The 14,124-nt window shown below is 43.5% G+C and overlaps 1 protein-coding gene across 2 annotated transcripts in view; it reads left to right on the top strand.

Annotated features, from left to right (window-relative positions):
* The window catches only part of LOC126268205 (WD repeat-containing protein 47), a 635,268-nt gene that overhangs the window by 237,764 nt on the left and 383,380 nt on the right, over nt 1-14,124 (top strand). The gene's annotated exons all lie outside the window — the stretch shown is intronic.

The following is a 14,124-nucleotide window of genomic DNA, read 5'->3' as shown; positions in this document are numbered from 1 at the left end:
TATTTTCATATTGTGGAGGCATCGTTCTAACTCTGTGTTCCAAGGAGCACTTCGGAGACACCACCGTCCTAAAAACGTGTTTAAAGAAGGAAACGCCTTCAGCTTTACTGTAATCACAACCGTAAAAGGTTTTTTTTTTGTTTGTTTAAGAAAGGCAAGACATAGAGCACTTCCTATACGGGAGTACATTAAAGTACTACCTTCTTCTGCTTACAGACTCTGTTCCAGCACATTCAGAATTTTTTTATGGTGCGTCAGTCACTCAAGTTCGCCACTTTTCCAATCTGACCATGTCCGCTAACATTGTTCGCAACGACCATGGAATCATGATGTCGGCGTTGTGAAAAATATGTTCCTATTCAAGGTAAAGACTAAATGTGGGAAGTTCAAACTTTCTGGTGCAAACAGTAAAAGATAAAACTGAAACAGAGGAAACACTGGTAATCGGAAGGATGTTGTTTAAGTATCATATGCCGAATCCTTCCAAAAAAATGTTCAAATGTGTGTGAAATCTTATGGGACTTAACTGCTAAGGCCATCAGTCCCTAAGCGTACACAGTACTTAACCTAAATTATCCTAAGACAAACACACACACCCATGCTCGAGGGAGGACCCGAACCTTCCCCGGGACCAGCCGCACAGTCCACGACTGCAGCGCCTTCCACCGCTCGGCTAATCCCGCGCGGCTCGAATCCTTCAAAGCATAAAAACTTGGAGAAGGATACAATGAACCGCATAAATTCGGCAGAGAGATGAATGTTTCCAGTGGATGAACTATTCACCATTAAACTACTGAAAAGAACATTGTAACTTCGCATTTGCAAGTTAATTGTGCAAGTGATCTTTACATATGGGATCGAAATATGGTCACTGAGCAAGAAGTCGGAGAGGAAAGTTATTACCTTTCAACACCACGTGTTCATAAAAATGGGACTAGTTTTTCAACTTGGACGTTTCAGAACAATGAAGACAAGGAAATAGATGCACTGTACAATGAGCCGGATTTGACAGCATTAATAAGGAGCACTAGATATACTGTGAGGGGACGAAGGGATGGCAAAAGGAGTGCGAGAAGTAAAGCCACAAGGAAGGGAAGGTCAAATCTCAGGGGGCCGGATAAGATCAGGGAAGATGTGGAAGCCGTGGGAGATCACGAGAACAAGGCCGGAAACAGAAAACAATGAAAGAGTTTGAGTGAAGCAATGAGTCAACCTAGATTCTTGTAGCCATCTAAGTGGCAAGTGTAAATAGCAAATCAGAAAAAAATTGGACATTAGAATTCCAACGCATCTTGTCGGTGACCACTCAGTAAAGCGACATGGTGTTGAAGTTACCCTTGGCGTGTATTACCTCTTTGCGCCGGTGAAGCGCGGCATGTTCCCCTTTAAAGGATGTCCCGCGTGACGCACGAGCGTGCCTGCGCTCTGGCAGAGTGGCCTCTGCGGATGGCCGCGCTTGGACAATGCCGCCTTAATGCTGCGCCCTGCGGGAGACCTCTTACTCATTCACTGCTGCGCCGCCAGACGGCAGCTTGAGAGGCGTTTCAGGCTGCTGTTTATCCAAGGGTTCTTCACGAAATCGTGCGCATGCATTTTTCGGAGAAATTGCACCCAACTGGCAGAGATAATATGCAATTCCGAGCAACGAAATCGTTCTCCATCAAGTTCGAGATTGTTTTTGCTTTTACGGTCTGTGAAGTGGTTGTTGTTAAGTAGGGTTCCTTATGCTCAATTCCAAGGTATTACCTGGATTCACAGTCCATAAATAATAATGTAACAGCACTCCATAATTTCCGTTCATCATGTAACTTTAAATCTACACTCGACAACCACCTTGCGGTGTATGGCGGAAGGTACGTTATGGGCCGCCGTAATTCCTCTCATTATCTGCTAGTGGAGCGCAGAAATAGAATTCTAAATAAGTCTCCGTGTGAGGTCGAATTTCTTTTACCGACATCGTCTTTCGCAAGGTAAATGAGGATAGACTGTCCGATTCTCAGAAGAACGCGCGTGACAGGAACGCGGCAGCGAATATGGTGTGCATTCTGAAATGTACTCTAGAGCTGAATAATACCCTGTCCTCCTTTGGAAAAGCATTTCATCAATGCGATTATCTCACTTCTCCAGGCAACAGTTACTTGCAGAATAATGTCGTCAAATTCTCCATTTACGTGAATCTGTTTCACGTACGATTTTCCTACGGTTAGCCGTATATAGTTATCGCACTTTAAGCCAGTCCAGGCACAGATTGCTACATATTTAATGTTTGTGACTGTCTAGAGTGATTTACCATCAAATGTACGACGAAATCATGATGGGTGTCCCCCCACCCCCCTATTTATGCGCAATAATAAGTGACAATTATTTTTGTTTGTCGACTGGCTGATCCAAGTGTCAGGCCTTTGTAGGTCTTAGAAGATTTCCCTGCAGTTTTCTCGCGTAGTGACTTCAATTTATACAACTGCACGGTCTTAAAAAGTCTCTTGAAGTCGCCGATATTACCTACTAGATGATATAATACTGGAATAATGAGGATCTGCAACGCTCCTTGCGGGTACGCCCGAAGTTTCTTTCACATTTGACTGTGCCAAGGCTGAAAGCTGATATTTTTTGTGTTAATTTCGCCAAGAAAATATGGAGCTATGAATTAGGTGTTACTTTCATTCGCCTCGGGATAGTAATCTCTTAGCAGCACCAGTCTTCGGCAGAACCGAGTGAAATTCAGAAATACACTACGACTGCCATGCAAATAACCAACAATGGACAAACGCTTTCTTCTACTCTATTTTGCTAAAAAAAAAAGGCGACGGTTAGCCATTGCTTGTGCCTCAACTACTGAATGGAATTACTAAAAATGGCTCTGAGCACTATGGGACTCAACTGCTGTGGTCATTAGTCCCCTAGAACTTAAAACTACTTAAACCTAACTAACCTAAGGACATCACACACATCCATGCCCGAGGCAGGATTCGAACCTGCGACCGTAGCAGTTGCACGGTTCCGTACTGTGCGCCTAGAACCGCGAGACCACCGCGGCCGGCTGGAATTACTAGTTCACCTTTTTGCTGTTTTTTGCCAAGATTTAAAATATTTATTTTGGTCAAACAAAACATGAAATTTGTTTTTCCGTTTACTAGAAATGTCTTTGAACGCAGTAATTTCTACGTAAAATATGTGGCACTTTCCGTCAGGCAGCGACGGCACGCCTGTAAGGCTCCGTCGACGCACGAACTGTTTTTTACACCACTGTACTACAGCTTACATAATCGAGTTAAAATTCTGTTCACAAATGTACTGATACAGATGTATTTACTGGTGAATCAAATCGTTGTAAACGTAACAGGTATCGAGCTGCCTGCGCCTCAGTATACTGCAATTCCTTTAAAATCGTTCTGGAGAGATTATCGACTGCGGAAGGCGTCTGTGTTAGACAATAAAGCGGTCAAGAGGGTGACACAGTGTGCTATCCTGCTAGCCATTACTTCAACTACAGGCGCGGGTCTTGTACTAGAGCCGGCCGCGGTAGCAGAGCGGTTCTAGGCAGGTCAGTCCGGAACCACGAGACCGCTACGGTCGCAGGTTCGAATCCTGCCTCGGGCATGGATGTGTGTGATGTCCTTAGGTTAGTTAGGTTTAAGTAGTTCTAAGTTCTAGGGGACTGATGACCTCAGCTGTTAGGTCCCATGGTGGTTAGAGCCATTTGATTTTTCTTGTACTAGAGGAAGAATGTGAGAGGTAAGAATCTGCCTTGGTGAAATTAGAAATCTGTTGTAACAAAGTCCAAACAGCTCCTTAAATGTTATAAAGCCTTGACCCGGCGTCACGTGCGAGAGTACGGTGATGTTGGACATTCTCGTTCAAAGGAAAGGAGAAAAGTTGTGTGTAGTGTCGTGGCTTACTAATTTCAGTGCTCTGTTAATGGTGTGTGCTTTATTTCTCAAGAGACTAACCCGACTTGGACTAGACATCCGTTGTATCTAGCAAAAGTAAAAGTGTGGCTCACGTATTGTGTATTGTCCATACTTCTAGCGAAATTTGTAGAGGGAACATTAGAGCGCGTGGCGTTTTGTTCTTGTTGGTTTCTTGCGGGAGGGCGAGCGCGCTGACGACGACGGCGATGACGTAAAGGTTGAAAAATTTTGTTCATTGTAGCTGCATGATTGTTATGAGTGTACGTAGACAGCTTCATTTTCGGTGAAGGTACCTTTACAACTAGCATGTACCGAGTTTGTACGGGACTACGAAATAGACTTCTAATAGTGAGTGATAAATGATTATTTTCTTGTAGTCACTTAAGAGTACTAGCCACGAGACCATCTTTGCTGTTGTCCGTGATCGAAGGACCCTTAAACTGCTTTCAAGAAGTGACGTCAATCAGCTACAGGTGAAGGTAAAGCGCAACAGGTCTTGTACCCCACTGCTACCTGAAGTCGTGCGCTCAGTGACGGGGGAAATCTTGGAGTAAGTTTTTGTACAGAACACTGAGGGAACGTCCGTGAAGTGTCAAAACAAATGTGTATGGTATGAATATTAAAAATTCACGAGGAATTCGATTCAAACATTCGATAGGCCTATTGCGTATCGGGTTTACCTGCAGATATCGTTGTCTCGTTTTTAATTACATTGTAGACTTTTTTTAAAGTTGCCGTTAAATTCATGGACTTCCATCAGCGAGTATGACTCTTGGAAACTTTGACTGTAGAAGTAAGGATTGTAATATAATTTAAAGTTATAAGTGGTTACTGGTATGGATCCTTCAGTTTCTGTTGTAAATGACCGGAATGCTTCGCGCATCTTTTCTTTTCACTGTCGCCTACATGGATCTTACAGCTTCTGCTTGTTGTTGTTCCCAAAAAAAAAAAAAAAAGACGCGCCACGAAAGAATTATTCGAATGGGACGGAAATCGGTAATTGTGATTTACATTTACAAGCAAACAGACGATTAAAATTAAAGAAAAATTGAATTATTTATCCAAGAGTCTCAAACAGAGCAAGTCAATAATATGTAGTTATTCGCATTGATTGACAGAGCTATTGCATGTTCTCCTGATGAATATCATGCCAAACTCTGTCCGATTGGGTCCTTAGATCGTCAAAATCCCGAGTTGGTTGGAGGACCTTGCCCATAATGCTCCAAACGTTCTCAATTGGGAGAGATCCAGCGACCTTACTGGCCAAGGTCAGGCTTGACAAGGGCTAAGACAAGCAGTAGAAACTCTCGCCATGTGCGGGCGAGTATTGTCTTATTTAAACGTAAGCCCAGGATGGCTTGACATGAAGAGCAGCGGAAAGGAAAGGGCCGTAGAATACCGTCGACGTACCGCTCTGGTATAAGGGTGCCTCGATCGACAGCCAAGAGGGGTCCTACTATGAAATAAAATTGCACCATACGGCCCGATAACTGGGTGTAGTGGTCTGGGCTGCCATTCCTCTTCGTAGCAGGACCGCCCTTCGTTTGTCGTCCGCGTCACCCTTACAGCACAGTGGCTACGTCGACGATATTGTACGCTCCGTTTTGTTGTCCTTCATCGCAAACCGTCCTGCACTTACATTTCAGCAAGATAATAGCAGCCCGCACATGGCGAGAATTTCTACTGCTTGTCTTCGTGCTTGCCAGACCCCACATAGCCAGCAAGATCGCCGGGTCTCTGCCCAGTTGAGAACGTTTGATGGATAGGGGCCTCCAACCCTCATGGACAGGGCCCTCCAACCCTCTCGGGATTTTGACAGTCTAACGCTCCAATTGGAAATAATTTGGGACCGTATCAGTCAGGAGGACATTCAACGTCTCTATCAATGCCAAGCCGAATAACTACTCGTCTAAGGGTCAGAGGTGGACCAACGCGTTATTCACTGCCGCGGTTTATAAAACTCCTACTCTTGAGCAAATCATCAAATTTTTCTGAAATTGTAATTGTTTGTCTGTACATTTACATCGCATCTACCGATTTCCGTCCCATTCGGATAATTCCTTGAAGGCGCGCCTTTTTATTTGTTTTTTTTTTTCCGTATTTCAGTTCGTACTTCGGCCTCGTTTCCTTTTGCATCACTGTACTCCATTCTGTAAACTGTTACACCAAGTAAAGTTCAGTAATATTAATGATTTGTTTATTGTCATATACATACTATGCTACACAGTACGTTTTTTCTTTCGCACGTGAAAAATACAAACACAAGCAGTAAAGGACAAACATTCCAAGCAGGAATTTACTCGATGTAGGTTCCAGGCTACACACGCCTGCCATTATCAGCATTATTTGTGATGGGCACGGAGGAGAAAGAGGTCCAGCCACCTTCGGCCCGTTGACCGGTTTCTTTGCTGGAGGCGGTGTCGTGTGCGTAGGTCACACGGATGAGTCGCCAGCACGACGCTGGCCTACTCAGCGGAGAAAACCCGTATCTCTCGTGCTATTCAGAAAATGCATGCGCCTAACTGCAGGGAGAAGCGGTCGTTTCCGACGCTTCCATTGTGTTTTTGGCGGTTTTCTCGTTTGTGTACCGCTGTATGCTTCATGAACAGTAGGAGTACATTTACTAGTGACCGTAACTGGGCGGCTCATGTTTCGTCTTCTTGCATTGGTAGTAGTAATTTGCTGTGGATATTATTTCTGTTCAGAACTGATTCTATGCAACGAGCGACCCACTCTGGCTTCGCATGGATCGCACTAAGCACCTAAGGCGGGACAACTTGCCTGGCGTAGTTGTCGTAAATTATATAAACAAATTCCTGGTGAATCAGTCTGTTAGTGAAAACCGTGTCAAAACCCTTACGATAGTTCCCGAGATTAGCTTTCACATACGGAGAGGCCCCTCTGCCACCACCGCGAGTCCGCTTCCGTCAACTGCTACATTCACTGTCCTTCCAGTTTCCTAAAACTTTCTTCACAAATGGGGGTACTACGCCACCTAGGCTTCATCCCCGGACCTGCCTTCTCCGTGATCTTTGGCAGCTTCCCAAGGAAATTACCCCGCATATAGTTTATCGTCGGGCATTTGCTGCTCTATGCTCACAAATGGAAGATGCCACATTTATTTACACTGACGGCTCCAAGACCATCTTTGGTTTCGGCAGTGCCCATATTATTGACGACACCCCTATTAGATTTCGGTTTCCTGACCAGTGTTGGGTTTTTACTGCCTAGCTTTACGCTGTCCCCCAGACTGTCCAATACATCCGTCGCCATCAGCGGATATAGTACAGGATGTGCATAAAGTCTAGGAACACTTTCAATTATTTATTGCATAAGAACCAAACATTGAACAGATGTCATAGATATGTCATTTTGAAGAGAAACCCTGAAAGTTGTTTCTCTCTCTCTCTCTCTCTCTCTCTCTCTCTCTCTCTCTCTCTCTCTCTCTCTCTCTCTCTCTCTCTCTCTCTCATGTATACCGCCACAGTTTGGTAATTTGCCGATAGTCAGTGCTAGTCGCAAACATGGGGAGTCCAGGTGCGGAGCGAGCTATCTGTGTGTTGGACTTCGACAAAACAAGTGTGTCCGGGAGAGAATACGGGAAGCGACTGCCACAGTCGACTATCCCATGCTGGGACGGGTACGGCAAGAATTCAATTACCGTATCGACGTCTGCCGGGTCACTCATGGTTCGCATACCGAATGTTTGTAAAAAAAAAAAAAAACTGTTCTAGGAGTCTGCCTTCACGTAAAACATGTCGTACTCGCATGGAATCCCGTACATAGATGGCTTTCGGAGACCTAGATCGTTTTTAACGCTGCAGAGAAGGCTTTATATCCTTGTTGAATGGAACTAAGTAGACGTTTACCTGGGGCATTCTATTAAAATAGTCAAAGAGAAATTGAAGGACTGTGACACACCCGACTGAAACAACCAAGCAAATAACCTGTCGACGAATATTGTCTCAAATATAATCATGAAATGAAATACGATGAGACTATTATCGTGGTTCAAACGCGTAGTTTCTGGTACAGCATAATAAAGGAGTCTAGCGAAACAAATATGTTGGAAAATCTAATAAAAAGGACAGAGGTTTCAGTTTAAAGAATTCGTTCGGGTCTGGGACACAGTTTATTCAGATCTTGTTGGTCATCACATATAACAGAGCTGGGAAACATTAAGACAATGTGCTTTTCACGGAATATCAATGCAGACTGTGAAACGAACAAAAGCATCAAACGGCTTCGTGGGCCTAGGGAATCGAACTCGGCTTTATAAATAGCAGCGCCAGGCCAACAATAATTCAATTCAGTGTTGTTGTAGTCCAGGCAGTGTGTACATAAAAAAAGAAAACCTCTCAGCACGTAAACAAGACGGCTGGGTCGGTCGTCGAAATATTGTGCACAAAAAGCAAACAACACGTCATTACACACGAAGGACAGATGAAGAGAAATATAACGCCATTTTACAGAAACGACATGAATGGGAAGGGGTACGCTGGACATCATGTGGTGCGAGTAGGCCTACACCTTTAGAGCACTCGTGTGTCTTCGCGTTGTTTCAACAAATGAAGAGTGCTAAATGACAGACTTCTTAATACTCGATAACTCCCAGCAACTCTGGTACCATGAAAGAACTCTACAGGAGACACCTGGGTGAAGTTGTTGTAGAGTGTTTTCTACGTGAGACCTCAAAAAAGAAGTAAGGAAGAAAGCCGCGACGGGAAGCAGCGAAAATTTTCAACGATGTGCGATGCGCATCGGCTCGAAACGGCAGAACTTAACTCTTCATATTTTATTAGTGCTGCACGCGGTGAAAGCGTTAAGTTCAACGGCAATTAAAATTAATAAGACAAGGAAAGCTGTCTAACGAAATATACAGTACATCAAGGAGATGAAGTGTCCATTGTGATACCTTTGTAAAGATATACGGCTGACTTTATGAAGAAACAGTGTTCAAATACCTATCCGTCTTGAATGAATGAATGAAAAATAGTCTGTGTGGTCCCATTGAGGGCAAAGGCCTCCTACAAATAGGGGTAGCTGCTTTTAGAGACTCACGCGGTGAGCTAGTCCGCGTAAGAGGACTGCACACTACACATTGAGTTACACTTGATCACTTAGTTGTAGTTCTTTGCACTCCGTTCTGTTTCTGGCTGTGCTGGTCCACTGTCTTCCTGCTTGTTTCATGAACAAGTCCGACCATTTGCGTCTTGGTCTTCCTGGGAGTCTCTTGCCGACGAGCGGTCCCATATGGCAGCTCGTGCCGTCCATCTGTCGTCTTGCAGCATCGCCAGGTGGCCGCCTCATTTCCATTTCGTCTTCGTAGCCTGTTGTGCTATGTCTGCTGTTGTTGACACTTTGTGTATCGACGTTTTCGATGTTCTGTCTTATCCCAAGGATCTTCCTCTGCATTTTCCTTTAGCGTACCTGTAGTGTGTTTCTCTCTTTGACTTTGAGAGCTCATGTCTGACATCCATATAACAACATCGTAAAAACACAGCTCTCGAGTGCCTCCATTTTGAACCTCCTATTCATGGATCTGTCTAGCAATGTGAATTTTAAGGCTCAGAAAGCTTTCCAAGCTAATGAACCTCTTAGTTTTAGTTCTTTTTCCATTTTGTTAAAGGAAATTATTTGGCCTAGGTATATGTATTGTGATGCATACCGTAGTTCCGTTCCTTCAAAATATATTGGTGTTTCTAATCCATTACTTGCGTTTTAGATTAATCCATTATGAGTCGTGCCTTCTTGAGTCGTGTGTTAAGCTCCTGTAGCACTGATTGCAGCTCCCTTGTAGTTTTGGCGAAGAGGACGATGTCGTCAGCGAACCCCAAATTTGTTAGTCTCTTGCCGTTGAGGCATATTCCGTCGTTCTTATTCCATTTTAGTTTCCTGAATATGTCGTCCAGCATGCCGGTAAGTAGTTTCGGAGAGATGGGATTCCCTTGCGTAACTCCTCTTTCCTTGATTTGTTAGTGCTTGAAGTGTGCTTGGATGTTCGATGGTATCGAATGCTTTGCTGTAATCAACAGAATCAAGGTATATTTTGAGGTGGCGATCTAATATTAAATGATTAATATATTGAATATGGTCCACTGTGCTAAATCCTTTGCGGAATCGTGCTTTTTGTGAGGTTTGGTTCTCGTCTAGTGTTTTTGTTAATCGTCTTGTTAGTATTTTCGTGAACAGTTTATGTAGGTTAGACACCAGGCTTATGGGTCTGTAATTGTTCGTCATCTTCCGTACCATTTTCGTCCAAAATTCAGTCGTAATTGTTTCCCCCTGATCGAGAATGTCTTCCGTTTGTATGATTTTGTTGAACACTTATGTGATGATTGGTGTTAGGAGATCTTGGGCTTCTTTTGAGAGCTCGTTGTATATGTTGTCTTCTCCAGGTGATTTTCCATTTTTTCAATTCAGTGATAGTTGTTCTAACCTCTCTGTGCATGGTTTCAGGGGGGTTTGTGTCTGTATCGACAGGGTTGCGGTCTGTGGCTTTGTTTGGTAGAAAACTTGTGTATATTCTTCTTCTTCTTCTTCTTCTTCTTCTTCTTCTTCTTCCTTAGCGTTTGTCCTTCGTGCTGGCGGAGTCTGCTGTTTGCGATCTTGTGCCTGATCAGAGTGAAAGCCTGAGATCTTGAGGTGTTCATGCAGGGTGTCAAGCCATCGCCGCTTTGGCCGTCCTGCTGGCCGTTTCCCATTTACATCTAGGTTGAAACTAGTCTTTGCCACTGTTGTCTCGTCTTCTCTGAGGACAAGCCCGCACCAACGTAGGCGGCTTTCTCTTTTTGTCTACAATTGGTGCAACACCGTATAGCCTACGAGCTTCATTATTTGTGACGTGGTCATGCAGTGTTAATGCCGATGTCCACCTAAGGATTTTCATCTCCATAACAGCAAGTCTTATGCTCTATTTCCTTTGTTGAAGGCCAGCATTCAGCCCCTTACAGTTCAACTGGGCGGATTACCGATCAGTATACTTTTGATTTGAGCCTGTTCGGAATTTTCTTGTCACATAGTACTCCAGTAATGGAGCGCCATTGTATATTGGTTTGTAGAATGCCGTTGCTGATTTGATTATATCCTCTCCTGTGTTTAGATGTTCTCCCGCCCTGGGCGCTTATCCTCGCTTTTCTAATTGATTTGTTGGTTCCAGTATTTGTCTCGTTGTTGCTGGTGGGTGCTCGCGGATGTCTTTCCGTATTTCCCTTTCCGTAATTTTGTCTACTGTTCCGTATTCTTCTTCATTCCTGTCTGAAATATCTCAAGTTTTTAACATTATCGATTTGTGATCGATTAGCTGTATGATACTCTGACTTAATTTGATTCGACTTTTCTTCAGTTGCTCGTCTTTGCTTGGGTCCTTGTGAGCTAGGTATATGCATTTTTGTAGTGCGTTATACATTTCTGGAGTGTTTTGTTTTGCATAGATATATGATTGTTGTAGTTGCTTCTGTAGTTCTTGTTTAAATTTGTCTCTGTTCAGTTTTTTATTTCTGGTTTGCTTGCTTTTCCTACGTTTCTTCGTAATTTTTATTTTTGCGCTCACCATTCTATGGTCTGTGCTAAATTTAGATTGTGAGATTACTTGGATGTTCTTTATGATGTTTTGTTTGTCCGTTAGAATGTAATCTGTTTCGTTTTTCGTCTTGCCTTCTGACGAGCGGCAAGTTCATCTTAGGTTTTGATTTTTCTTGCAGAAGGTGTTGGTTATTTTCAGTTCGTGTTCTTGAGCAAATTGCGCCATTCTTACATGATGTAATTTACTTTTGGTTCTTTGAGGTAGTCTGATTCCGACCATGTCTTACGAACTTGTTCTGTCTATTCTGATCGCTCTTTAGATGAGAATTTGCCAAAACAGGGAGAAAGCAAATTGTAAAGTATTTTATAACCGTGGCTGTTGCATCATAGAGGGACATGGCTATAAACATATCCACATGACATGAGTATATTCGACGCACTAGATGGTGAGAAATTAGTGTATATAAAAAAAGGGCAACATCCATGGATGCAACTCAGAATCTTCCAGAATGTTTGAAATTGCACAGAGTCGACATTTTCCACCCGTCTGTATGGTTTGCGTCCATGTAACTTTCTAATCAATTTACTCCATTATTTCCAATCGAATGCAACATCTACAAAAAAAATTATTACAATGCACAAAGGTGCACCACATCTTTGCTAAACCAACTCATTATATTTTATTAATTATCTGAATATACGGACTGAAACCCGAAGTCAGTCATGGCTTCAATAATATGAATAATTTTGTCAAATTGTGACTATTGGAGTTTCAGTTCAATGTGTAAGTACTTACCGTGACATATCTCGATGACATATCTCGACGAAATAAATGATACAGGTTTGTACGTGACTAGCAAATTACCATGACTATTTCGTATCCCGTATAGAAACGGAACGTTACACATCCATTTTTGGAGGGATAGTGTTCATACGTAAACATTGTACCAACGCATTTGGTCGTGTTTCCATCTGCTGTGTGACAGTGCCACGTTGGATTGGAGTACGAGGGAGAGGATACCTTCCGTCCAGAATTGTGGTCATCAGACTTTCTTGCTCAGGAGTCACTATGACTGTTGGGCAACACCGCGGAGCGCATATGTGTCGATCGTATTACTAACTGATAAGCTACATAAATTAGCATGCTATGATCCCCCAATAGACGAGCTATAATGAGGGCGCTGTAAGCCAGCCCCCAAGCACTGATCGTTAAATTTCGGCAGCATTTCATGTCGACTGTCGTTTCAGATTGCTGCCCCTATCACCTGTCCCAAAAGTGTGACACTGTAATTGTCTGACGAAGTTGTCTACATGAGTTGATGATTGATTAATAACAGTGACACTGTTTCATTAATAGCATTATGCAGTATGAGACACGATCATAAACCTTTCGTGAATGTTATTGTACCCAGTTCGACAACAGCCTCAATTTAATTTCACAAAACCTTGCCGCGAATATGTACCGCATTTGAAGACGACCGGCTCTGTTATGCTCATCCTTGAATCCAGGTTACTTCCGTTTGGAATTCATTGCAACTGTTCGGTAAGAGTCGCACATGTGTGTTAGTAGTCAGTGCTGGGAGACAAAAAACAAAACTTTCTCCCTCTCACATGCGGTAGCACCGAAATACCTCTCTGACCCTAGGGTAAGCGGCCAGTTTTACGTAGCTCAAGGCCGAATTCACCAAGGCCATATGAATGTACTGTGTCGGTTCTTTCGCACAAGAACGGACACAATGTGAAACCCACAGCGGTGATACATATTACGTAAATTGGAGGTGGAAGGGGAGGGGGGGGGGGGGAGAGAAAGAGAAGAGAAGGGAAGGCAGGGACTTGGACAGGATTTGTGATTGGTGTAAAGAATGGCAGATAACTCAAAATGTAGATAAATGTAAATTAATGCAGATGAATAGGAAAAAGAATCCCGTAATGTTTGAATACTCCATTAGTAGCGTAGCGCTTGACACAATCGCGTCGATTAAATATTTGGGCGTAACATTGCAGAGCGATATGGAGTGGGACAAGCATGTAATGGCAGTTGTGGGGAAGGCGGATAGTCGTCTTCGGTTCATTGGGAAGATGTGGTTCATCTCTAAAAGAGACCGCTTATAAAACACTAATACGACCTATCCTTGAGTACTGCACGAGCGTTTGGGATACCTATGAGGTCGGATTGAGGTAGGACATAGAAGCAATTCGCAGGCGGGCTGCTAGATTTGTTACTGGTAGGTTTGATCATCACGCGAGTGTTACGGAAATGCTTCAGGAACTCGGGTGGGAGTCTCTAGAGGAAAGGAGGCGTTCTTTTCGTGAATCGCTACTGAGGAAATTTAGAGAACCAGCATTTGAGGCTGACTGCAGTACAATTTTACTGCCGCCAACTTATATTTCGCGGAAAGACCATAAAGATAAGAGAGATTAGGGCTCGTACAGAGGCATATAGGCAGTTATTTTTCCCTCGTTCTGTTTGGGAGTGGAACAGGGAGAGAAGATGCTAGTTGTGGTACGAGGTACCTTCCGCCATGCACCGTATGGTTGATTGCGGAGTATGTATGTAGATGAATGGAAGGGAAAGAACTGTTGATGTCAGCTACATCGTTGCTTCATGGTGAATCAGCAGTGACGAGTGAAATGTCCGCCGGACTGGGATTCGAACTTGGGGCTCTTGCTTAATAGGCAATTGCGTTAA

The sequence above is a fragment of the Schistocerca gregaria genome, chromosome 4, assembly GCF_023897955.1.
Source record: "Schistocerca gregaria isolate iqSchGreg1 chromosome 4, iqSchGreg1.2, whole genome shotgun sequence".
NCBI classification, from domain to species: domain Eukaryota; kingdom Metazoa; phylum Arthropoda; class Insecta; order Orthoptera; family Acrididae; genus Schistocerca; species Schistocerca gregaria.
Note: the sequence above shows the minus strand (reverse complement) of the source record. Positions and strands in the feature narration are given on the sequence as shown.